Raw genomic sequence first — 27,805 nt, forward strand, 5'->3', positions numbered from 1 at the left:
TTTTTTTAAAAAAAAGTTATAATATATATATCGACCTCTTGAGGTCGGTTTTATCAATTTATATTATAAATAAATTTAATAAATATTGGCATTGAAAAGTCAATATTATTTATAATAATTAAATAAAATAATAATTTTAAAATGTCTAATGAATACCAACCACAATAGGTTGGTGTTGTAAAAAATAAAAAATAAATTTAACACACCTAGTTTTTGAGGTCAGTTTTATTAATTAATTAATATATATATATATATATATATATATATATATATATATACATATCAATTATAGTAGTTTATATTTATTACCTACTAATTATATCAACGTATTCACACATGGATTTATCAGTGTTTCTTTAATTTAAAAATTATTTTATATCTAAATCATTAATATATAGGGCTTAGTTTGTTATATTACTGTAACACCCCCCAAAATTCTTCACTAAGATTCGGACCTTTCTTCGTATACATGTAGGATCGAACCCAACTATTGTTAAGTGTATGCATGAGTTAGGATGAGTTCTCAAGTAATTGAAGTGCGTTAGAGGTGATGTGGGGTCATAAAGGACCCCTAGAACCAAGCTAAGCCCAAAGAAATTGTCTTGGCTAAGTTTTAGAATGAGTCCATAGAAGGGGTCGACTTCTAGCGACCATATCTTTTGCAATAGGACAATCTGGGTGGCCCATGACCTATTAAATTAAAGGTATTCGAGTCTTATTTCCATCGCCGCAAAGATTGTAATTTTTGGAGTTCGGAGTCAAAAGTTATAACTCTCCTAAGATGGACTAGTACTATAGGAATTTCAGGTCTGAGTGGCAACTGCTGGAAACCTAGGCTTGGCGCCGCAGTGGCGCGATGCGCCACTATCGCGCTAGGAACAAGCCTCAGTAGTTTGATCTCTGGCACGGTTCACCACTAGGAGATGTGCTGGGTTTTAGACCTATTTTTTCAGAACCCGAAAAATATAGGCTTGGCGTTGTAAGGGCGCGACACGCCACTATTGCGCCATAAAACAGCCTCAGTAATTTGGTCCTTGGCGCAACGCGCCACTATCAGATGTGTAGGTTTTAAGCCTAAATTCGAATTAGCGCCGCAGTGGCGCAACACGCCACTATCACGCTAGGACCGTTTTAGCCTATTTTCCAGATTTTTGGAGAAAGGGCAATTTGGGTATTTTCTCAAATTATATATACATCAGCCTTGTTTCCAGCAGTTGCCACTCTTTATTTAAATTAAATTTATAATTAATAGTGAGCTCAAAATACTTGAAATATAATTTAAACTAATGGTTAAGATTTTATAGTTTTCATACAAATCATATTAATTGATTAGACTTATTAAGGATCGCTTCTTATTAGTTGATTTGATCCTCCTATCAATATAATTTTTAAACTATCAAAATTGTCACGACCTTGACCCATCGTGTTTGGCACCCACACTAACCCTTGGGTGGGAGAACCTTTATTACAACCCAAATTAACAATTATCGCAAGATATAAAATATTTAAAGATGCGGAAGCAAGTTTAATTAATAAATAATACTGAGTTCCCATAAACTCAGAAATGTCTAGTTTAAACCCCAATATATGCGAAAATTGATTCCTAGAAACCGAAAGTTAAATGTACCAAAACTTTAGCAAACATCAAGTCTAGGAAAAGGGAATGCAATTCTGAAGAGTCACAAAGTAAAACAGTGTTTAAGAGTTAGGTCCTAAATGAAGGAAAAAGACATGGAAGAGCTCATGGTAGCCCGAAAGAATCTGGCTCACCATTTGAACTCTGATAGATCAACAATCTACTAAGCGAGGTCTCTCAATAGCCGCCGAAAGATGCCTTGTACTAAACAAAAATAGAGCAAGTGCAGTATCACTACACAAAGTTAATAGTGTACTGATAGGATCAGGCGGCAAGCTAGTAAGAGTGAGTCATGAATAAGTAAATACAGCACCATAAGCACTTATATAAAGAACAGACTTAACCAATATCATCTCCTAACCAGTACTCAACATTATCATTGTTCATCAGTCTAAATACCATGCAATTTCATATAAGGGTCCTCTCATGGGACCTGCAATCACTATTTATATATCGGAATGTGACACCCAATACAAGGTTGTGTCGAAACGTGAAACCCAATCCAAATGTGTGTCAGAACGTGACATCCGATTCAAGGTTACAATTCAACCACAATCAGAGTGAATACACAAAGTATCATAGCTACCAAGAATAGGTTCATTACTCATCATGGCTAGTAAGTAATCATTTCACACAGATCATTGCATGCTTCCCTATTTATATACACATATGCATACAATGGAGTAATTTAGCAAGTACATGAAAAATATATAGGAAACAAAGCATCACCTACCTCAAAATCAAGCTTGACAACTCTAAAGTGCAGGAGCTTTCCCTTTCTAAATTCATTCAGCTTGTTCTTGGTCTAATGATAGTAAATGCATACAAAGGATCAATATAGTGGTCTAATTTACACAAATTTAGCATAATTCCCCTTCTTAGACCAACCCATGATCCTAACCCTCATCTAGCACTATTTTTCACCATTAGTTTCAGGCTAAAACCCTCTTCAAATGATCACCAACCATAACTTCTAGGTTATAGAATTCACCTTAGGTCTCTTCTGCTCTCTTAAGAACGAAGTGGGAATGAATAAAACCATTCTAGGACTTTTTCTCGACTTAAGTCACATTCTTTCTGGCCACAACAGGACCATCCCACTCTAGCGGCCCTACCCTAGCTGGAATAGTCCTGCTCTGGCGGGATAGACGGAGACAGAGAACTTGTAAAGAATCTCAAAGTCTCTTCTTTTACAACACACCCTTGTCCCAAGATACCTTTCACGCCAAGATCAATTCTGAGAGTTTTACTCACCTGATCGCGATTTTGTAAAGCCGTAAAGGCTCCGTATCATCTTGGATATCAACTACAATAACAACAACAACAACCCAGTGAAATCCCACATCGTAGGGTCTGGGGAGGGTAAAGTGTACGCAGACCTGACTCCTACCAATGTAGGACGGCTGTTTCCGAAAGACCCTCGGCTCAATAGAAGCATAAAAAAAAGGCCAGACAAGAATATTAAAAGTAGATAAATATATAATGAAATAATCAAAGAACAAAAAGTAGTAAGTATTATTAGATAGTAACATAAATACCATAAATCAAAGTACAAGGGATCATAGTGCATCAATACGCCTACGGATAAGGGGGAGAAATGCCACTATGTGCTAGCCTTCAACCCTAATGTGTGTCCTCCACACCCTCCTATCTAAGGTCATGTCCTCGGTAAGTCGTAAATGCGTCATGTCCTGTCTGATCACCTCTCCCCAGTATTTCTTCGGCCTACCCCTACCTCTTCTGAAACCATCCATGGCCAACCTCTCACATCTCCGCACTGGTGCATCTGGGACTCTCCTCTTCACATGCCCAAACCATCTCAGTCGTGTCTCCCGCATCTTGTCTTCCACCGAGGCCACTCCTACCTTGTCTCGAATAGCCTCATTTCTAATCCTGTCGCTCCTAGTATGCCCACACATCCATCTCAACATTCTCATCTCGGCAACTTTTATCTTTTGCACGTGGGAGACCTTAACTGGCCAACACTCCGCCCCGTATAACATAGCTGGTCTAACCACCACTTTGTAGAACTTGCCTTAAGTTGTGGTGGAACCTTCTTGTCACACAACACACCGGAGGCAAGCCTCCATTTCCTCCATCCTGCCCCAATACGATGTGTGACATCCTCGTCGATCTCCCCGTTGCCTTGCATTATAGAACCAAGGTACTTAAAACTACTTTTCTTTTGGATGGCTTGGTCCCCGAGCCTAACTTCCGCGCCAACCTCCTGAGGTGTCTCACTGAACTGGCACTCTAGGTACTCTGTCTTGGTCCTACTCAGCTTAAACCCTTTAGACTCTAAGGTGCGTCTCCAATCTTCCAACTTAGCGTTAACTCCGCTACGAGTCTCATCGATGAGGACTATGTCGTCCGCAAAAAGCATACACCATGGCACCTCACCTTGAATTTGTCGCGTCAATATTGGATATCAACTAAATAAATTAAATTATAGGTTCAATTCCTCATACATATCTGAATCACCCTAGATTTTTCTTGACTCAGAATTTAACCAAGTCTAGCCTAGGCTCAATTTTTTTGAAGTCACTGCCCAAGTTTTTCTAGCCTGAATTCCTTCTTTGTTGTTTCACCCGTAACGGCGGAAGTAGGTCGTTACAATAGATACCAATTTATCTATCACTCGTCCTCGAGTGACTAATTAGGAAAAATATGCTAAGACAAAGATAAAGTAGTACCTGACTCGATGAATAATTGGGGGTACTTGTCTCGCATGTCCTTTTCGGTCTCCCTAGTAAGTTCCTCTATTGGATGATACTTACATTGAACCTTCATAGACTTAATTTTCTTTGTCCTCAGCTTTCAAACATCACTATCTAAGATTGCCACTGGCTCCTCCTCGTATTGAAGATCATTGTCTAATAAAATGGAGTCTCATTTAATCCTGTAATCTTCATCTCCAAGGTACCTATTCAACATAGACATGTGAAGCACTGAATGTACTTTAGACAAGCTAGGTGGTAAGTCCAATCTGTAAGCCACTGGCCCTACACAATCAAGAATCTCAAAAGGTATAATATAGTGAGGACTGAGCTTTCCCTTCTTACTAAATCTCATTACCCCTTTATTGAATAACACTTTTAGAAGCACTAGTTCACCAGCCTGGAAAGTCATGTCCCTTACCTTGCGGTCAGCATCTCCTTGTGACGACTCTGAGATGCTAGAAGTTTAGCTTAGATGCTTCTTACCTTTTCTTGAGCATCCTTTACTAAGTCTACCCCCAAAGACTCCTATTCTCCAACTTCAAATCACCCTATGGAAGACCTACATCCTCTCCCATATAGGGCTTTGAAAGGTTCCATCTTAATGCAGGAGTCGTAAATATTGGTGTAGGAGAACTCATACATGGGTGAGAACTTATCCCAATGTCCCCCAAAATCCATCACACATTATCTGTGTGAAATGATTACTTATTGGCCATGATGTGTAATGAACCTATTCTTGGTAGCTATGATAGTTTGTCTATTCACTATGATTGTGACTGAATTGTATTCTTGGATTGGGTGTCATAATACGACATATATTTGGATTGCATGTAATGTTCCAATATAATTTTGGACCGCGTAATATTTACCATTACAAAAAAAAAATCACTTCTTGAAAATAAAATGAATTAGTTTGAAGGAAATTTTTTTAGCCAATGACAAGAATTTAAAAAAAAAAAAGAGTGATTGGACAATGATTTTTTTACTCTCTTTCTTTGTCACAAGAAATTACGTAAAGAAAATTATAAATTAAACTGTAATTAAATAAAGAAAGTGAAAAACAAAAGGAGACTAAAAGAAAGAAGAAAATGTAGTGGAGAATAATATTTTAAATATTTGATCCACATTTGTATCGAACCGTGCATCTCCCACCACAAAAACAACGTTATTCTACCAATCAACTCACCCATCAAGCTTTTGTGTTTATGGGTGCTTTTGATTCTATATATCCGTTTGTTTTATATATAGTTTAGGTCGGGGTCAATGAGTACTCGAACACCCATTAGCTCGTACGTGGGTCCGCCCCTAATTATCGTTGACTAGGCACAAAGTTTAAAAAAAGCAGAATACTTTTGAATTTTGTGGTTTAAAACAAGTCTTAATGATTTTTGTGGATGTAAATCGTTTCGTTAAGGATAAAAGAGAAATTTTTAAGTTAAGTTATTTCTAATTATAGGAAAGTGATATTTATTTTGGGACAAACTAAAAAAAAATTGCGTCACATAAATTAAGATAGTAAAATTATTTTTATACAATGACATTTGATTGAATATGAAGCTACAAAGAAAATAAAAAGACTTTGGTACATAGAGAAAAATTGGTAAAAAGGAGAAATTTATTATTTAACTTTTATTTTAAATTTAATTCTTCATTTTTATTCTTTTATGATTATTATATTATATTTATCTTATCATACAATTAAACATCAATTGATATCCTCTCATCCCAAATTCACGAAACATAAGTAATAATTAGTAGGTTGTCTATTTTAATTCAATAATACACACATGATACGAAATTAATATGATTATTAATAAAGGTCAAAAATTTATATTTTAATACCAATATTATTCACTTTCTATTTTTTTCAGAAAAAGATGTTGTAAGTATGAATTTCAAAGTATAGAATTGATTTTTTAATGATTAACGCATTTGATATTAGTGATCTATTATACAATAATATAATTAAATAATGTAGGCATAATACATAAATATGCCATTTAACCTAGTATTATTTTATATTTGTGTTCTCTATTTTTGGATGTGCACAAGTAGGCATTTAAATTTGTATAAAATTGAATAAGTAAACACACGTATCCTATGTGACACAGTACACGTAGGATGTCACGTAGGTCACAAAATTGTCATGTAGGATGTCATGTAGGACGAATGTGTCTATTTATTCAAGTTTTGGATAGTTAAAATGTCTACTTGTGCACTAGTAAAGTTAAAGATCATGGTTGCCAAGTGAAGTCAAGTTAAGGATCATATTTATGTATTATGCCAATAATATAAGTTAACGTTCATGAAGTGATTTGTATATCATGATTCAGTTTGAACTTCAATTGAATTTTTTAAAATTGTAATTTTTTTGAATATATAATTTATAATTATTCAAAATTGATGGCATTATAGTAAGTGTTCAAAAACTTTCTTCATAGTGGAAAAAAAAACATAAAGTTTAAATATGATAAAGAATTCTTTAAGTATGAAAATTTCTTCTTAATAAACTAATGTATCTTTTAAAAATAATAATAAGATTATAATTTTAGTTAAATGAGTTTGATGAATTTAATAAGTCTACTATTTAAAAAAATGAATTTTTAATGACATGCTATGCCAATTAAGAGAGAATGAGGTTTCCGAAGTGTTAGATATATATTTTAGGAAAAATAGTGATAATTGAATTATATTTTGGTCCTAAATAAAATAAAAGTGATATTTAAAAGGAAATTTTCAAAACATGAATGATCATTTAGGGAATTAACTCGAAAAATATGAGCAAAATTTCGAATATATTGTTTTCTGAAATTCTCCCTCTTTGTTTGATAAACAAAAATCTCCTGCTACATTATATAAATATGAATATAATTTTATACATATGGAAAGTTCTCCCTTAAAAATAGCTAAGATTTATAAAGTTTAAAGTTTAGCTGCTTAAGAATTAACTTCATACCAATGTACATGAAGTTTCAAACTTTCGATCTGAAATTGACCCAAAGGTGTGAAAAAGAATAGTTGATAAACACTAAATAATTTTAAAAGTTGAATATTTCTTCTTTCTTTTTTCAAACAAAGATTCTCCTTCTTCGCCACTTTCCGTATTAGAGCTTTTACAAAATTCAGATAAAGCACTCCCATTTCACGGTTATTCATATTTTTATTCATTTTTTCACTTTACGATCCCTCTTTTTCTCATAAGTTTAAAATTGATGCTAAATTCAATATTCATCATAATTAAGGATATTTCAGTAAACTTATTAATTATTATGAAGTATAACACGGTCAAATTAAATTTAAAAAAATATCATTGCATAATGCATATATATAAGATTATACTAAGTATGTTATTGTTGTTTTATTTATTCAAATATTGATTCGAAAATACAATACAATATAACATAATAATTATAATATAAAACGATACATTACGAACCGGTGGAAAATATATTATTAGTAAGATACTACTCTTTTCCCTTTGATTGGTAACCCAAAAGGGAATTATATTCATCTTTCATTTTTTGATATTTATCGGTCAATTTTCTGAAAGCCTCTTTCTTTTCCTCAGAAATATTCTTCTTTGACAATTGAAGCTTCATTTCTTCTCTCTTTTTCTTGAGCTCTTTGATGGCTTCCATTTTCTCATCATGCTCCTTTTGTAGTTTTGCAAGATCTGATTTCTTTTTATTACCTGATTTAATTACAAAAATGACTGTATGTATATGTGATTATCGATATTGTATAAATAGTTATGTAATTAAAGTATTGATATTGTATAAATAGTGTATAATCGTATATATATAATATATAATTATGTGTTAAATATGTATATACATCATATACATTGTTTATCCAATATTTATACATTGGATCAGTCCATCTTCTTTAACGAGTTATAATTCGGATTCACACCAAAAATTAAAGTCTCACATTGGGGTAAAGTGTTTCTTAATAAAGAGAATTTCGTACCCAGAGAGACTCTAACCCGAAATCTCTAATTAAGATCGAAGAAGTAATTATTACTTTACCACAATTCTTATTGATAAGTCATTTAATATATTATTTAGAAATAATTCACGTTTACAACATGTCAAATGCCATTAAGTGACTGTTAGGTGCTAGAGGAAGAGGAAATTAAATTGAGCCCTTATACTCATAGAGCACATACCTGAAAATTTGAATGAGCTGTTGCCTTCCTCCATAATTTCTGTCAAAATAAAAATCATGTCGATATTAGAAAATTGGTTTTTATTTTTCTTAAATCAATCTTAAGGAAAAATAAAAGACAATAAAAATATTTATTTTTTAAAATGTTTCACAAAAAATTAGGAAAATTGAAGAAACTTTAAAATATAATGATGTTAATCAAATTAAGTGTGTGTTTTGCATAAAGGAATTAAAATTCTGGATCCTAAATATTCATAATTTGGTCATGCAAACACTATATATAACAACTTACCTTAATTTGGTGTCAAACTTTTTTAGCCACCTTGTGTTCTGCACTACTATCAACTATGAGAACCCTTTTATAAGCAACAAGTTTTTGAGAAATATGAGACTACCGTCTATTAAAAACGGTCTTTGTGTTTCTGTTTAATAGGAATAAGTTTTGCATAACTTTATCTTCTCAGCTTTTACTTATAAAATTATACTGAATATATTATTATTATTATTGATGAAAACTATGCATTTACACATTAAGTAAAATAACAAAGGTACGGATTTCACATGTGATAGGATCTTGTTAACGCTTTTTCTATAGTCAATTACAACGCCTTAACTAGGATCGGCTATATGAATTTTCATGACCGCATATATATTTTCATTTAAATTCATCTCTTTATAAACAAATATTTGATGATATTAAAGACAACATTGATTGTTTTGTTTTATTTTAGGTACAAATAGAGAAAAATTCCCTTTGATGGAAACAATATCCATGCCGTATAATTCAGTACAAAGATTTGTTCTGCCATAGACATGCAAGTGTTAAAGTCATGTGACTAGACATATAAAATAATAGTGTAGGGCGAATCAGAATATTGCAGGTCAGTGCTATGGACAAATTATATTTATATTAATATTAATTAGTAATATAGTCTGAAAAATAAGTGACAAATATAATTACTTACTCTGAAGGAGAATATTTTGTTCGTAAACACAAATAATTCTCCGGAATATTTCTCTCTATTGAAAACAGTTAGTAGCATTTCTATTTCTAATATATAGTACAAAACATAATTTAATTAGGACCAGAAAAACTTATTTCTATATGTCCCTCAAGTTTTTTTTATTTTATTTATTTATAATTATTTTTTCTAAATGGTCCCTATCCGCCAGTTACGCCCTCAGTTGTTAATGCACATTTTTGCACGAATAATATTTACCCTCATAAAATTGGAAAAATCAATGGACATAGTCAATTTTTCAAAATAAGAACAAAAAATATTATACCAACTCGATCCTGTCCGGCGGTTAATTTAATATAATATTTTTGAAAAAAAAATAGATATATCAATACAGAAATAAATATATTTAATTTAATTCAAAAATTCAACGGACAGGTTAGTTTGAACAACGCTATTTAATTTGTAAATTTTTTGCATATCTAACCACAAAGAAACAACTCTTTTTCTCTCATAAACGCTCTCTCTATGAACCCTTCGTTGCCATCTTTTACAACCTAGAATCACCAATTATGGCCACTCCGGCCACTAGCCAGCCTACTCTTGGGGCTGACCAGTCACCTGTGTTACAAGAGAAAGCTTTTCCACCTTTGATATATCGTAATAATTCAAGTATTGTTAAGATGCGAAAAATGTGACTGAGATGGTTTGCGCATATGAAGAGGAGAGACACAGATGTCCTAGTGCGGAGGTGTGAGAGGTTGGCCATGGATGATATCAGAAGAGGTAGGGGTAGGCCGAAGAAATATTGGAGAGAGATGATTAGACAGGACATGGCGCAATTACAGCTTACCGAGGACATGACCTTAGATAAGAGGGTGTGGAGGACTCATATTAGGGTAGAAGGTCAGTACATAGTCTCGTTATTCTTTCTTATTAGTAGGCACATTAGCGCACTATAATTTCTTGTTCTCTGATTTCTGTTCTTATATATTACTATCTATTGCTTTCTGTACTTTGATTACTCTATTTTATCTGTGTCGGTTTCGTTATTTGTTTTCCCATACCGCTTTGAATTTCTTAGCCTTATCTGACCTCTTTTTATGCTTTTATTGAGCCGAGGGTCTTTCGAAAACAGTTGTCCTACCTTAGTAGGAGTAAGGTCTGCATACACTTTACCCTCTCCAGACTCCACGTTGTGGAATTTCATGGGGTTGTTGTTGTTGTTGTTAACCCTAGTTTGCCTAATGAGCCTTATATGCCTATCGATAATTTTGTAAGAAGACAAGAACATTATGCTTAGTTTTGAAGAGTCCGACTAATAAAATGGTACTCACCAAGGGGTTTGAACCAATTTCTACGAAGAAAATGTCATACACAAACAGAGTTTCTAGAATTCAGTGGATGGAGGAGAAAGCGGATAGGATAAACACCATTGAAAATTTACAATTAGCGGTAGTTGGTAAATTTTTATATGATTGGTCTGAATTAGAAAAACTTTTGTTTCTTATACTTAGGCAGTGTAATATACAAGGAGATTGCAAGATAGGTCTGCTTCACAATAGGCATGTTCTTATAAAACTTGATCAACAAAAAGGTTTTATGAATCTAATGTCAGAAAACATATATTACATTCTGGCTAAAGATGGATAGCATACATTATGAGGCCTCTTATTTATGATGCAAGTTTAAAGTTGAAGAGGAAACTACGTAGGCTATGTAACACCCCTCAAAATTTTTCCCTAAGATTCGGACCCTTCTTGTATACGGGTGGGGTCGAACCCGAGTATTAAGGAGTGTATGCATGAGCTAAGGTGAGTCCTCGAGAATTTAAGGATTTTGGAGGGATGTGGGGTCACGAGGGGTCCCAAAACCAAATAAAATCCAAGAGATTCGTCGTGGCTAGGTCTTGGGGTGAGTTCATATAAGGGGTCGACTTCTAACGACCCTATATTTTGAAAGACGATAATCTAGGTGTCCCATGACCTATCAAATTAAAGGTCGTCGATTCTTCTTTACAATGCCACCAAAAACGTGAATTTTGGAGTTCGGAGTCGAAAGATATGACGATCCTAAGACGAGCCAGCACGGCAGGAATTTCATTTTTGGGCCTTGGTTGCAACTGCTGGGAAATGGCCTTGGCACTGTAAGGGCGCGATGCGCCGCTATCGCGCCACAAAACAGCCTCAGTAGTTTGGCCTTTGGCGCGGCGCGCCACTAAAAGTTGTGCAAGTTTTGGAGCTGTAAGGGCGCGACGCGCCACTATCGCACCAGAAACATGCCTTAGTAGCTTGGCCTCTGGCGCGGCGCGCCACTAAAAGTTGTGCAGGTTTTGGCGCTGTAGGGGCGTGATGCGCCACTATCGCACCAGAAACATGCCTCAGTAGTTTAGTCCCTGGCGCGATGCGCCACTACTAGGTTACAGGGTTTTTACTCCCAATTGACTTGGCGCTGCATTGGCGCGATGCGCCACTATCGAACCAGGTGCATTTTTAGCCTATTTTCAGAACTTTTAAGAAGGGGCAATTTGGGAATCCACCCAAATTATATATGTATCATCCTTAGGCATTTTGGGATCACAATTGCAGCCCCACTCTCTCTCTCTAGAAAAGCCCTAGAAAGCTCTCTCTTCTTCTTCACCTTCTTCTTCTTCTCCATTCCCAACAAGAAAAATTCCAAGAGCTTCAAGGTTTGAGTTCTCCATTGAAGACCCAACCACAAGGTTTTCTTCAAGTCTTCACTAAGGTATGTAAGGCTATCCAAAACATGGGTTGAGTCCACCCATGTGCCCTACTCTTGCTTTGAGGTTAGATGTTCATGAAAAGTGGAGTTTTCTTGATATGGTTATGTTTGTATGAGCTTTGTTCCCCATTTATTTGACTCTAAATGTGTTGATTTTGTTGAGCTAAAAAGTCCTTAAAATGGGCCTTTATGTGAGTATGAGTTGATAAAGATGAGTTGTTAAATATGTTTTATTGACCATTGAATTTATTTAGATTGTGATAAAGGAGGTGATTTGCCTAAAAATGTTGTCCGTTCTAAAATGTCGATTTAAAGTCTTGAAGTTGTGATGAGTCACAAAGATTTCTCAAATGGATGGAGGTAATGATTGTCTATATCCATATGTTGCTATAAATGTGCATTTAAATTTCCTTTGAAGAGATGATTGAGATTGATCGGATAGTACGATTGGAAGAGATTTGATTGTAATAGAGTTTATGAGTTGACAAGGTTGTAATGAGACTTGTCGATAGGAGTTGATTGAGTTGATTGGATGAAGTTTTATGAGCATTGAGTTTTGAGAGGAGTATCGAGCATTGAATTGGGCAAGAGTATAGTCCATACTCGAACCCAATACCTGTGTTGCCAAACGTAGGGGGGATTGAACCGTTAAGTCAGATTCTTCCCCGAGAGATTTGTCTTGATATTATAGGACTTGGTTGGATTGGATTCATGAGTATTTGATTCGTTCATACCCTGGCAAGGTATGAACGGGCGCGGCAACAACGTCGTTTTGTTGTACCTTCACTGGCTCATAAGTTATGGTTGTCGGTTAAGAGAAACTCCCAAATAGGTCTTGATAGTACTCCGAGTCAGAGTGAGTTGAATGGTATGTGATTGGTCCCGTCTAACTCATGTTCTTGTTTAGACTTAGGACACTTGATTGAGTTGTTATTTCCCTTGAGTTGAGATTCCGAGTTGATTTGATTCTTCCTTGATGTTCGTTGTATTCGGACATTTTACATACTCATACATTCCATATACTAACGACATTTGGCCTGCATTGTTTCATGATGCAAAGACAGGTACTAGAGATCATCAACCGGCGCTCCGTTGAAGATCCACATACACTCTCAGATAGTTGGTGAGTCCTCCTAGTTCCCGGAGGATATTGAGCTTACTTGTATAGTGTGTCGTCGCTCCCTTTATTTTGATTAGTGGTAGCCATGGACTTGTCATTGACACCTTCTAGATCTTGATAGAGGCTTCATAGACTGAAATGTAGGGAGGTTGGACTGTTATTTTGAGGAACCTTATTATACTTGTTTTGTTGAGATGATAATGTTTGGCCTTCGGCCCTCATATTGTGAATAACATTTCATTAATTGAGTTTCCACTAAGAAAATGTGATTGAATGAATGTGTAACTGGACTACGTGGTTCGCTCGGAGGTTAGAGATGGCCTTCGGGTGCCAGTCACGCCTAGGGTACCCTCCCGGGGCGTGACAGGCTATGATTGGGATATCCTTTCTCGATCTCAAGCCAAATTTTTTTGTGAAAGAATCTAAACTTTCATTGGCTACTACAATTGGTAAACCTCTACATTTAGACATGGCAACAATAAACAAAACAGGGCCAAGTTGTGCAAGAGTAAAGTTGCAGGTAGACTTGTTATTCTACTTCTCTAAGTTTATGAGATGGAAATTGTGAATGAAAATAATGAGGAGTTATTATGACATGTTACCCAAATATTGTACATACTGTAAGGTGCAAGGACATGAGAAAGAAGAATATAGGATCTTACACACTGAGCTAAAGAAACCTATTGCGGATGATGAGAATCAAACAAAGGCAAGGATGTTCATGTAATATCCCAAAAGTTGGAAAATTGAAATAGAAAAAACGTTGTAGAAAATTTGTTGGTGCAGCTTTCCACGAGTCGGCCTACGGATCATAGGTGAGGGTGTAAGACCCCGAAAGTTGAAAAATTAAAATGAAAAGGAAAAGTTATAGAAAATTTGTTGGTGCAACTTTCCACGAGTGGGCCTATGGATCATAGGAAGTTTTACAGTTCTAATGAGGGTGTAAGACCCCGAAAGTTGGAAAGTCGAAAAATGAGGAACTAAAGGTGCAATCCTAGAAAATTTTAGATTTTGGCACCAGGGGATTACCACGAAGGCCATTACAGGTCGTGGTCCACACCACTCCTCGTGGTATGCCACCGTGGTGGAGTCTCTAAAACTCAGCCCTATAGGGAAGGGACCACGGACCGTGGTGAGCACCATGGGCCGTGATGCCCTCCGTGGTAACCCCTCTCCAAAGGCCTCAAAAACTGTTCCCAAAGAAGGACCACGCCTCACCACCATGGGTCATGTAGACCTTCACAGACTGTGGTGTGTTCTGTGGTGAGCCCCCTGCAGATCCTCCTGCAGTTCTTGCACCATGACCGATTTTCACGGACCGTGATGACCTCCATGGATCGTGAAGATCTCCATGGAGGAAGTCCTTAAACTCCTCTCTACAACCCCTGAGATTTAAAGTTCAATTCAAGTATCATGGATACCCCCAAGGGTCGTGGTGACACCATGGACTCTGATGGGGCCTCTGTGTAGCCTCAGTTTTTGGTTTTAATGGAGGGCAATTCGGCCATTCCATATTCTTTCATTAATGTATGTGGACATTTTTTGAACTAGATTCATTATGTAATTGTCCTAAATACTCCTAAGTCTATTATTTTCCCTCATTAATTCTCAAACAACTTTAAGACTTCTCTTCAAAGGTTCATTCAAGAGTTCATCTTCTTCTTCAAGTTTGGCTAGGTTTTATTCAAGAAAAAGTCTCTTTTCTCAATTCTAAGTTCAAATTCAGTCAAGGTATGTATGGATTGATCCATGGGTTCCTTTTACCTATAGAGTCCCAAGATTTTTACTCAAAATCTCATGAATTTCAATTGGGTTGGTAACCCTAGTTTGATGAATTGCATTGGGATGTTTCAATTATGTTTTTATTTGTTATCAACAATCATTATAAGTATTTTCCTATATGAATTGCATTATGTTAAGTTGAATTATGAATGATCATGCATGAATCTATTTTCAATGATGATATACATGAATTATGATTATGAAGTTCAATGAGTTCCAAATATTCTCATGGTTTTCACTCAATTGACTATGTATATGAATTTTACTCTAAATTCAAGTATGAATTATGATCATGAATTACAATTATGTTCAGGCTATGAATTACATGCAAGTTATGAAGAAATGTGACTTAGGGCTCTATGTTGGTGACTTAGAAACCTAATGACATGAACTATGCAAGTATGATATTGTGATATTGAAAGGCTTATACTCACATTGCAAGTATGACATGAAAATGAGCTAATCTATGAATTACGAAGTTTATGAACAAGTTTATGATATATGCTAATGTATTCCATGGAATTTGACTTAGCACCGAATGATGACTTGAGGTGGAGGCTCGACTTACGGGGTCCTTATATAAAGTATCTTGTCTCATAACTACGTGTCACCGTAGGTTTGCCTTATGGCCTAGCTAGTGGGTCCACATATAGCGTATGTACATGACCCACCTAGTGAGGTAGAGTCTACATTGGCAAGTAGATTCCCCTTTCTTCCATTGTATGAGGAGACATTGGGATTCCATGTTATAACTCGCATAGTCTTATTGTCGGTTATGGTTCTATCCCACATATTAACATGCTCTTTACGATCTTTATGATTTTAATCATGTCTTTTAAATGCTTTGATTATTATGATTTTCTCATGACTTTATTTATTCTCTCTTATCATGTACGTTGATTAATCATTGCATCTTATAATTTATATTGCATGTCATGCCCTCACATAGTACATTCAAACATAACACATATTGTTTCCTACATTGTCTCATAATGTAGGGGTTGAGGGTCACATTTACCACATGTTTCAAGTAATGCATTAGACTTATTACATGATTTATGATTTGTTTCAAGCTTTTAAAGGATTCTTGGTCATGCATTTCTTGTTTATGCCTATTATGATATCATATTTTAAGTTATGCATATTTCTCACATACTTAGTACATTTCATGTACTAATGCATACTTTATTACCTATATTATTTTATAATATAGTTCACGAGTCATGACGCTCTTGGCCATCCTCGTGGCTAGTACGAGTTCCTATTGGTGTTACTTATTTTGGTGTGCCCTTATGATTCGAGGGCACAACCATTATGTCATTTCTCTACTTTCAGACTATTGTACTTTCTTATGTTTAGGGTGAGCTAGGGCTAGTCCTCGCCCCCCCCCCCCATCTATGTAGTAGAGGTTTGTCATACTTAGCATGTATTTCCTATATGTCGGATGTTAGGTTTGGATTTTCCTTTTTATTGAGATTTCTATTTTGATACTTATCTTTTATATTTAAGCTTACTCTTGATTTCATGTAATCTTAGGTCATTCTATGTATGCTAAGAGGCTTGTTTAGGGTCTTTCGGGATCCTAGGAGTTGTGTCACATAAAGGATCTAGCTTGGGTCGTGAAAAACTTGGACAGTATAAGGTTCAAGTATCCTAGGATGTCTGACAAAGCCGCATGGAGTAGAGTCTTGTTCATGGGTGTAAAATGTGTCACATCTATAAAAGAGAGGTTATGAAGCATTTAGAAAACTTTACTTCTTCCATCATTCATGAGTCATGCAATAGAGTTGAACTCTATAGGTTTTCCTTCTAATTCTTGTTCTTTGCAATACAAAACCATTCCTCTAATAAAAGCCCAAGTGAGAAGGAATGCAAATGCGAAAGTGGATGAGGAGCAACAAGCTCCAGATAACCCTTTGGCCCAGCGAGTTTCTCATGCAAAATTTAGGATGGGTATCCAAGTACTTGCCCAAGCTATGGTGGCATAAACTAACCATGAGGTGATATCTCCCATGAACCTAAATGTGGGTATGGCGGCTACTAGAGTTCGTGACTTCACGAGGATGAACCCTTCAGATTTTCATGAGTCTAAGGTGGATAACAATCCATAAGATTTTATTGAAGAGATTCACAAGATCGTCGACATCATGGGTGTATACTGGATAGAAAAGTTAGATTTTATTTCATATCAATTGAAGGGTATGGAACAAAGTTGGTTTGACCAATGAAAAGAAGAAAAAAGCTAGGGATATGGGTCCCTTGGACCGAAAAGGATTTAAGTATGTCTTTCTTGATCGTTTCTTTCCCCTTGAGGTAAGGGAGGCCAAAATCCAAGATTTCTTCAACTTGAAGCAAGGTAACATGAGTGTAAAGGAGTATGCCTTGAAGTTTACTCAATTGTCCAAATATGCTCTATTCATGCTTGCCGATTGTAGAGCTCGTTTGAGCAAGTTTATTTCAGGTGTTTTGGATTTGGTTTTCAAAGAGTGTAGAATCTCCATGTTGATTAAAGATATGGAAATCTCAAGGTTGATTAATCATTCCTAGCAAATCGGGGAGGAAAATCTCAAGGAGAAGGATAAAGAGTCAAAGAGGGCAAGGACCGATGGTGGTGACTTTTCACATTTGAGGTTCGAAAATGGGGGTCATTTGTAGTTTAGCCAAAAGTTCTCAGGTCAAAATTCATTTAGTACTCTGGCTCCGAAATTCAACAAGGATAGGGTGGCTAACTCTAAGCCTCAATGGAGTGCTCTGATGTACCATGGATTTACGGTACTTTTAATACTTTAAACTTGAGAATTTGCATTTTGTCTAAAGTGATTGTTAGCATATTTGATGTTAGTTGTATTTATTTTGCAGGAAATTGAGTCAGCGAATTGATTGAGAAATCACAGCACTGAGAAAAGGAGTTTTTAGAGATTACGGGTTCATCCTACGACTTGTAGTTACTTCTACGGATCGTAGGTATCAATCGTCTAAACAGAAAAGAGGAATGCAGTAAAGTTGAAGTTGATGAGTAAAGTCTATGACTCATTGTTAGCCTTACGAGTAGTCATTTATGGTCTTCAAGTAGAAGTGAAATACTAAAGTCAAAGTGAATATGACAAGTCAATTCTATGACTCATTCACAATCCTATGAGTCGTAAAAGAAGTTGTAGGAGATGAAACCAGAAATGGGTTAAGGACTCAAGATTATGAGTCGTCCTGGATGTTACGATTTGTAGAAGTATTACGTGAAGGACAAAAGTCCCTTAGTGCAAAGTGCTGGATTATGAGTTGGGTCTACAACTCGTCAAACTCATGACGATTCGTAGAAATGAGTCATAGACCCAAACCGACTTATAGTTTCCTATATTTTCCAAATTCATATTTACTTAGAATTATTTGTCTATAAATACACTTGTTAGGATTATTTTACTTTATGCATATTTTTGGGTTTGAGAATATAGCTTGAACTATTTTTGGGCTTTTATTCTTGAATTTTGGCTTTTGTTATCGATATTTACATTCAGAATATATTTGAAGATTTTGGATTCTCATATTTGGTATTGTAAGTGCATGATTTATTTTACATCAAATATTCTTGCTTGTTATCACATAGTTATGAGTAGCTAATTCCATAACTAGGGTTGTGGGAACTATGAAGAACAAATGGTGTAGAATTTAATAAAAAGTAATTCTTGAATAGTGTGCATGCATGTATTATTTTTCACTTTATTTTGATTTCTTTTTAGCGGTGGACAACGTTAGAACTTGCCTTATCCTTACTTGTTGGATCAAGAAGGCAACGGATGGTAAAAGAGATTAAACAATGAAATTGGGCTAATCATCCTCATTTAATTAGCTTGAACGGATCAAGGAATAGAAAAATTTTGGATCATTGGTAAGGATTAGTAAAGCATACACTCGTAGATAGATTAAGTTGCGTACTGAAATTCACCTATTTGCCGGATCAAGGATTTAGGTGAAATTAACTTACCGATTCTACATATAACACACTAGGAAAGGATTACTAATTTTTTTAAAAAAATATCTACTTAGTTAAGGATTCGTGGGAAACACATAAAACCCTAGTTTCACTTCATATTGATTTAAACCACATTAACCTGTTACATTGTTCATTAATGCTTGTTATTTGATTTGTTAATTAGTTTTTATAAAAATTCCCCCTTTATTTACAAAAATTAATTAATTACTAAAGAAAATAATAAATGATTAATCTAAAGTCTAAATTATATTCTTCGTGGGATTGACCTTAACCTTTGTTAGATTCTATATTTGATCAATGATCGCTTTATACTTCTTTAGAGAGGTGCAATTTGAGTGTATCATGCTCCGAGTTATCAGACTTTCCCCACATGTAGGAAGTATGGGAAGAACCAACGAGGAAATTATTTGGCAGGTTTTGATGCTTATTATGGTTGTGGAAAGATGGGTCATAGGATGAGAGATTGCCCCTCATATACTAGTAATAGAGGTAAAGGTGCTCAACCTCAGACTCAGACTACTACTTTCGGTCGTTCGGCTTAGCAGGGTACCTCATCATGTTCTTGTGATGGACAGTGCCAAAAAAAATTATATTTTTCAGACTCGACAGAATTTGGAGGATTCTTCTGATGTGGACACTGGTATGTTACGAGTCTTTCAATTTGATATTTATGCTTTATTTAGATCCAAGAGAAAATCTTTCTTTTATGATTGCTTATCTTTCTATAAAGTTAAATGTTAGTCCTGAAGTCTTGTTAGAAATTTTTTCAGTTTATACCCTCATTGGCGATTCAATTTTGGCTAAGCAGATCTATAGAAATTGTCCATCCTTTCTTTTTCATAAACTTAACTCAGTTGATTTTGTAGAGCTTGATATGAATGATTTTGATGTTATTCTTAGTATGGATTTGATTCATGCATGTTATACCTCCATTGATTGTAGAACCCCAGTGATTAAGTTTCAATTACAAATGCATCAGTCTTAGAGTGGAAGGATAGTAATTTCGTGTTTAAGGGTTAATTCATCTCATGCCTTAAAGCTAGAAAAATAATTTTTAAAGATTACATCTATTATCTTGTATGGGTTAGGGATACGAATTTTGAAGCCCCTACTCTTGAGTCATATTTGGTGGTGAATGAGTTTCCAAAAGTGTTTCCAAATAATCTTCCTGGTATCCCTCCTAAAAGATAAATAGACTTTGGTATTGATCTTCTTCCCGATACCTAACCTATCTCTATCCCTTCTTATAGAGTGGCTCCGACGAAACTTAAGAAGTTGAAGGATCAGTTAAAGAACTTTTTGAATAAGAATTTTATCAGACCGATTATCTCTCCTAAGGTGCTCTAGTTCTCTTTGTTCAAAACAAATATGGTTCTCTTTGTATATGTATTAACTATCGATAACTAAACAAGGTCACAATCAAGAATAAATATCCTATCCCAAGGATTGATGACTTGTTCGATCAACTTCAAGGAGCTAGTTACTTCTCAAAGATTAATCATCAATCGAGTTATCATCAGTTTCAAGTTAGAGAATGTAAAATTCCAAAGAAGGATTTCAGAACTTGATATGGTCACTTTAAATTTTTGGTTATGTTATTTGGACTAAAAAATGCTCCTATAACATTTATAAATTTGATGAACAGGGTGTTCAAGCAATATTTGGATACGTTTGTCATTGTGTTCATTAATTATATCTTGATCTATTGTCGGAGTGAAGATAATCATGTCGACCATTTGAGGATTGTCTTGCAAGTTCTCAAGGATCGTCAGTTTTTTGCTAAGTTTAAAAAATATGAGTTTTGATTGAGGTCAGTGGCTTTTCTTGGTATATTATCTCTAGTGATGATATTCAAGCCGATCCTAAAAAGATCGAGGCAATTAACTCAAGTGAGTTTTTTGATCTACAGTTCACTGGTAGTCCTTTTATTTGGTGAAATGATAGAGATAATGAGTGCATATTCAAGAGGCTAGATAGGGTGGTAATGAACCAGGATTTACAAGATTTGTTTGGTAACCTGGAGATTCAACATTTGTCTAGAACAGGATCGGATCATGCTTCTTTATTACCGAATTGTGGATGCATTGTTCAAAATTACATCAAACCTTTTAGGTTCTTGAAGTTTTGGACAGAAAGTGATGACTTTATGGAGGTGGTCAAGCAAAGCTGGAAATTTAATTTTTCAGATGATGTATTTGTACATTGGAAATTGAGATTAAAATAGGCTAAATTAGCTTTGATTAGGTAGAGTAAAGCTAAATTTAAAAATAATTTTAAACATTTGGAGAATAGAGAAGAAATTGTTGGATTGAAAGAAGATTTATTTGACGAACATACTACCTCTGTGAATAGAATCGTTCTGCAACAAGCTCGGACAGAATACAAATTATACTTGCATTATAAAGAAGAACTTTGGAGGCAAAAAGCAAGTATTCAGTGGTATACCAAATTTTTTCATTGTTTGGTAAAAGGAAGAAGGAAAAGGTTAGCTTTGAAGAGGATACTTAAATATGATGGTACTTGGGCAGAAGGTGAGAAGGAGATATCAGGTGGAGCATTGAAGTTCTTTTCTAATCAATTTTTTGGGACTGATAGTAGTGAAGAATTCAATTTGTTACATCATATTGAGCCAATGATTACTAGAAGGGAGGATACTTTGATTAAAAACATGCCTGAAGAACAGGAATTAAAATCAGTGGTGTTTAAATTGAGTGGAGATAGTGCTTGTGAGCCTGATAAATTCACAGGTCACTTTTTCCACGAGTGTTGGTCAATAGTAGGTTCTGATGTTATTAATATTGTTCATGTTTTTTCAGGGCTACTTTGCTTAAGTAAATTACTCATACTAATTTGGTCTTATTGCCTAAAGAAGAGTTTATTCAAACTTTTTTAGACTTAAGACCAATTAATTTAATAATTTTATTAACAAATTTATTTTCAGAATTATTTATGACAGACTAGAGAGACTTTTTCCTAGGATGAATTCACAAAACCTATCTGATTTTGTAAAAGGAAGAAATATTGATGAAAATGTTTTGTTGGCCCAAGAAATTATTTCTGATATTAAGAAGAGGGGGAAACCTGATGATGTTGTGATCAAGCTGGACATGGCCAAGGCATATGATAGGGTCAATTGGAGGTTTCTAGTAAGTGTTTTATTTCATATGGACTTTGATGATGCAGTTATTGATATGATCCGTAGAATTGTGGCAAATAATTGATACTCTATTTTCATTAATGGAGAAGCACAAGATGTTTTTCATTCTACAAGAGGTGTAAAGTCGGGAGATTTCCTATCTCCTGCTTTATTTCTTTGACATCTGAAGTTCTAACTAAACCTTTGAATTATTTGTTTGATCACAATAAATTCAAATGCTTTGAAATGCCTAAGTGGAGTAGCAACTTAAATCATCTGGCTTATGCAGATGATACTATCATACTTGCAGCTGCAGGAAAAAAAATTATCTTTAATTATGAAGGTGTTGCAAGATTATGAAAGGCAATCTGGTCAGAAAATTAATAAGGAGAAGAGCATATTTTATATGTTTGATAAAGTTGAAACTGAATCTGTGAAGATAGTGAAAGATACTACTAATTTTGTAAGAGATAAGTTTCCTTTCATGTATCTTGGATGTCCAATTAAATATGTCAAGAAAAGAAAATTTGACTTTATAGACTTGATTAAAAAAATATAGAGTAAACTTCAGGTTTGAAAAGGTAAATTACTATCCTTTGGGTTAAGGTTGTTCTCATTAATCATGTTTTGTAAAGTATGACCATATACCTCCTCTTTGTTACTGTCCCTCTTAAGTGTATCATCTTTGATATTTGCTAAATTTCTAAAAAAAAATAAAGAGGAAGGGAGAGCAAAATATTGAATTTCTTGAGATGATATTTGTTTATGCAAGGAGGAATGTGGTCTTGATTTTAGGTCCTTGTAATTTAATGTTTCAAAAATTCTATTTCCTAAACTATGATGGAATTTCAGGATCAAAAACACTTTGTGGTCTAACTTCATGTGGAATAAATACTGTAAGAAGTAGGGACCACAAAAAGTATAATGAAAAGGTGGATCTCAAGTTTAAAAGTTGAATCTTTAAGCTATCGCTAGCATAGATCAAGAAATATGGTGAAAATCTAGATGTGGTCATGCTAGTCTTTGACATAAAAAATGAACCCCAATTATGAGCTTTACACTATGTCTTGCCTCTCTCTCATACCAGATTTCATGAGTTTGCATACGTAAATCATGTGATCGATATAGATGGCTGGAATCAGACTAAGTTGCAAGAATTGTTCAATGAAGAAGTCTATGAACAGATAAATAATGTGTTTGATAAGGGTATATCATCTGATAAAGGGATTAACCTTGGTGGATGCCAAATAGTAAAGAAAACTTTACAGTTAGGGGGGTGTTTGGCACATCATAAGATAGAGAAAGAAAGTTCAACGGGATATTATGTTCATTTGGAAAAAAGACATTCCTTTTAGATTTTTATTTTTGTTATAGAGAATGTGGTTTCAAAGAATTCCCATAAGGGAGGTACTGATTAGGTATAGAATTGCAGACACAGTTGATTATGTTTGTTGTAACATCTATGAGTTAGAAACGTTTGACCACCTCGTTATACCATGTCCAGATGCTAAATATTTATGGTTAACATTTTTAGGGGAAGCTGAAATTCATGGATCATTTACTCAGGTGAGGCAGACTATTAATAAATGGTGGGAAGCAGATTGTAACGTCAAGCTGAAACTTTTTTTTCAGATCAATTCCTATCCTCATTATATGGAAGCTTTGAAAAAGAAGGTATTTACTTAGAAATAGAGGAAGTATGTCTAGACATGCTATGGTGAGAGACAATAATAGAAATATTTTCTTAATGGCTAAATTTAGATACCCTTGACTAACTAATATTCCTAATTATTGGCCCTTGATTGTTAAATTCTTTGAAGATTATACTCATATTCTATCTTGTAAAGTGGTGAGATGGTCATGTCCTTCTGTAGGGACTTTTAAGTGCAACTTTAATGATTCTAGTAAAGATCAGTTCACACTTAATTTAAAGGCATTTTGTGTAAGAGATATTAATGGAGATTTGGTCTATGCAGAGACAGGGAGTGTGAGACTTTGCAATGCCTTAGAAACATAGGTGAGAGCTTTTAAGGAAGGTTTGCATTATTTAGTTCATAACAATCTCCTTCCTCTGGTGATGCAAAAGACTCTCTTATCCTTAAGAAAATCATCGATGGTATATGGAAAATTCCCTGGAGCATCTCGGTGGACATAAGGTGTGTTAAGGAGGAATTGAAGGGCAAGAATATGGTGGTAGAATATATTTTTAAAGAACGAAACACTGTGGATGATTTTTTAACTAACCAGGATTTTAGTTTTGCAAGTACAACACATATTCAATTCTTATCTAGAACTGATTTACCAGCACAGGCAAAAATAATTGTTATAAATTGATAAACAAGGAATACCAAATCTTAAAACAAAAAATTACCAAAATGAAAAATTCAACAATCAGTGAAGCACGGTTGAATTAAAAGATGCATGATAATATATTTTGGATCTACTAGAAGCATAAGTCAAAGAAAAGGAGGACAAGATCATAAGATTATAATAACAATGCAAAGGGAATTATTTGTTACTTGAAAGAATACTGATCAGTCGACTGTAACCACATTTCATGAAATTTGTTCCAACTGATTGCATCTGAAGTTAATTAAATCAGTATTGAGAGGTGTACCTGGTGAATTTCTAATTTGATGTAGTGGTATCAGGTCATTCGAGCTCGACCTGCACAAATTGAGGGTTTATCCGATCATGGGCGGATCTACGTTGAGTCCAGGGGTTTCATCCAAACCCCCTTCGTTAAAAAATTATACTGTATATATAAAATATTTTTTTTAATTTATGTGTATATATTTAATGTTGAACACCTTGAGCATAAGCCAAAGTACTAGCTCAGTGGCAAAGAGGGTTCAATATTTCGCTTGCATGCCCCTTGCGTCGCGGGTTCGAATCCAAAAATAGCCACACTTTTTTTTTCTTCTGCTTTTAGGTGCGTTTTTAGATTTATTTTTTTGGCGTTTTTTAAATTAAAAAATGACTTCTTAACATTTTAATTTTTTTTAATTTTAAATCTTTAATTGAAAACTTAACAAATAAAAAAGCCCTCTTCTTCTAATTTCTAGGGATAAAAAAGCCCTCTTTTTCTCCTCAACTCTTCTCTTCTCCTAGCTGCTCTTTGGTCTTTGCTGCTGCTGTCCATTCGCCACTGCCAGTTGCTGCCCGTTGCCGTTGCTCGCTGCGCCTGCTCATTGCTCGTTGCTGACCTGCTGTAAGTTCTTAGCTCTTCTTCCTTTTTTGTGTGTTCTAAAAATTTTCAGAATTATATATGCCTTTGGCTTTGGTATAATGGTATTTATTGTCTTATTTATGTGCTCTTTACTGTTTAGTCTCAACTATCAAGCTTCAATGAAGAAGTATTTCACCAAAGTTTCGAAATCAAGTTTAGCCTCTCATAGTCATAGTCAATCTAACCAAGAAGAAAATGCTAATCATTCGGAAGTATCATTACACTCTTCTCAAGAATTTGATTTGGATTCTTTAAAGTTTGATCCTGGTGAAAGAATCTCAATATTGAACTATCATCCAAATCATCGTGATGTTATTAGAAGAACATACCTTTTGAATGGTCCTTGCCAACCTCGTCTAGCGGTGCATGAGTATCCTCAAACAAATATTTCTGGATCAATGCGTCGTTTTAATCATGAATGGTTTGATGATGTATATCATGATTGGCTGGAGTATAGTATTAGCAAAGATGCAGTCTATTGTTTGTATTGTTATCTATTTAAAGACCATAACATTCATCAAGGAGGAGGTGAAGTATTTTCAAGTGTTGGGTTTAAGAGTTGGAATAAAAAGAGTAGTCTTGACAAACATATTGGTCTACCAAATAGCATTCATAATCAATCAAAAAAGAAATGTCAAGATTTATTACGACAACAGCAGTCTATTCAATTTGCATTTGAGAGGCAATCTAATCAACTCAAGTATGGATATTGGATTCGCTTAAGTGCTTCGGTTGATGTAGTAAGACTTCTCATAACTCAGGGATTTGCATTTCGAGGTCATGATGAATCTAAATCATCACTTAGTAGGGGTAACTTTCTTGAAATTCTCTCATGGTATGCAAAAAAATGTGATAAAATATGTGATTATGTACTAGAACATGCTCCTAAAAATGATCAAATGATTTCTCCAATAATTCAAAAAGATATTGTGAGTGCATTTAAAATAGAGACCGTTAAAGCTATTCTTGAGGAATTAAATGGTGATTACTTTGCCTTGCTAGTTGATGAATTCTTTGATGTGTAACGCAAAGAGCAAATGGCTATTGTATTTCGATATATTGATAGAAAGGGATTTGTGATGGAGTGACTTATTGACATTGTTCATGTTCAAGATACTAGTGTTTCATCTCTAAAGGAGGCAATTGTTAATTTACTTGCTAAACATTCTTTGAGTCCATCAAATGTGCGTGGACAATGTTATGATGGAGCAAGCAATATGCAAGGTGAGATCAATGGCCTTAAAATGTTGATTAGGCAAGAAAGTAGATCGGCTCATTCCATCCATTGTTTTGCTCATCAACTTCAACTAACTCTTGTTGGGGTCTCTAAAAAGTGTGTTGAAGTGGGAAAACTTGTAGTATTGGTCTCAAATATTTTAAATGTATTGGGATCTTCTTTCAAACGTATGGATGAATTACATGATTCTCAAAAAGAAACGATTAAAGAGGCATTAGATATGGGTGAACTTACAACCGGTAGGGGCTTGAATCAACAACTTGGTCTTTCAAGAGCTTGTGACACTCGTTGGGGATCTCATTATAAATCCTTTAATAATTTTATTATTATGTTTGGCTCTATTCTTGATGTTCTTGAATCACTTGCTCTTGATGCACGAAATATGGATGAAAGAGCTAAGGCAATGGGACATCTCGAAGCTTGCCGAACATATGAGGTTGCGTTCATGTTGCATTTGATGAGAGATGTCCTAGCAATTACAAATGAGCTTAATAAATGCTTACAAAAAAAGGAGCAAGATATTGCAAATGACATGCTACTTGTTGAAGTAGCAAAGAGAAGGTTGCAAGTTTTAAGGGATGATGAATGGGACTCTCTTATTGCTAAGGTATCTACATTTTGTATCAAACATGATGTTTTGATACCTAACTTTGAGGAGCCATATGTTAGCTCTTTAAGATCACGACGAAATTTTGCTAACTATACAATCTTACATCATTATCGTGTTGAAGTTTTTTGCAATATTATTGATTGGCAACTTCAAGAACTTAATGGTCGTTTTGATGAGGTGACTACCGATTTGCTCCATGGAATTGCTTGCTTAAATCCAATTAACTCATTTTCAAGTTTTGACATTAAAAAAGTAATGAGAATGGCAAAATTATATCCGGATGACTTTGATGAATCTAATATGAGTGCTCTTGAGAATCAACTTGCAAGTTATGTTGTAGATGTTCGTGATGTTGATGAAAGGTTTTCCGATATAAATGGGCTTTGTGATCTTTCCAAAATATTAATTCAGACAAAGAAACATTCTACTTATCCTTTGGTATTCCGCTTAGTGAAACTTGCTCTACTTCTACCAGTTGT

The 27,805-nt window shown here is 34.8% G+C and overlaps 1 long non-coding RNA gene and 1 pseudogene across 1 annotated transcript; both read right to left on the reverse strand.

Annotated features, from left to right (window-relative positions):
• Window positions 1–1,788: 1,788 nt before the first annotated feature.
• Window positions 1,789–27,805, reverse strand: part of LOC129903728 (uncharacterized) — a 53,328-nt pseudogene continuing 27,311 nt past the window's right edge.
• On the reverse strand, window positions 7,726–8,965 carry LOC129902540 (uncharacterized). The gene is made up of 3 exons (XR_008770111.1): window positions 8,816–8,965; window positions 8,525–8,563; window positions 7,726–8,068 (listed from the first exon to the last, which is right to left on the reverse strand). It is a non-coding gene; the product is annotated as an uncharacterized LOC129902540 (long non-coding RNA).

This window comes from Solanum dulcamara, chromosome 9 (assembly GCF_947179165.1).
Source record: "Solanum dulcamara chromosome 9, daSolDulc1.2, whole genome shotgun sequence".
NCBI classification, from domain to species: domain Eukaryota; kingdom Viridiplantae; phylum Streptophyta; class Magnoliopsida; order Solanales; family Solanaceae; genus Solanum; species Solanum dulcamara.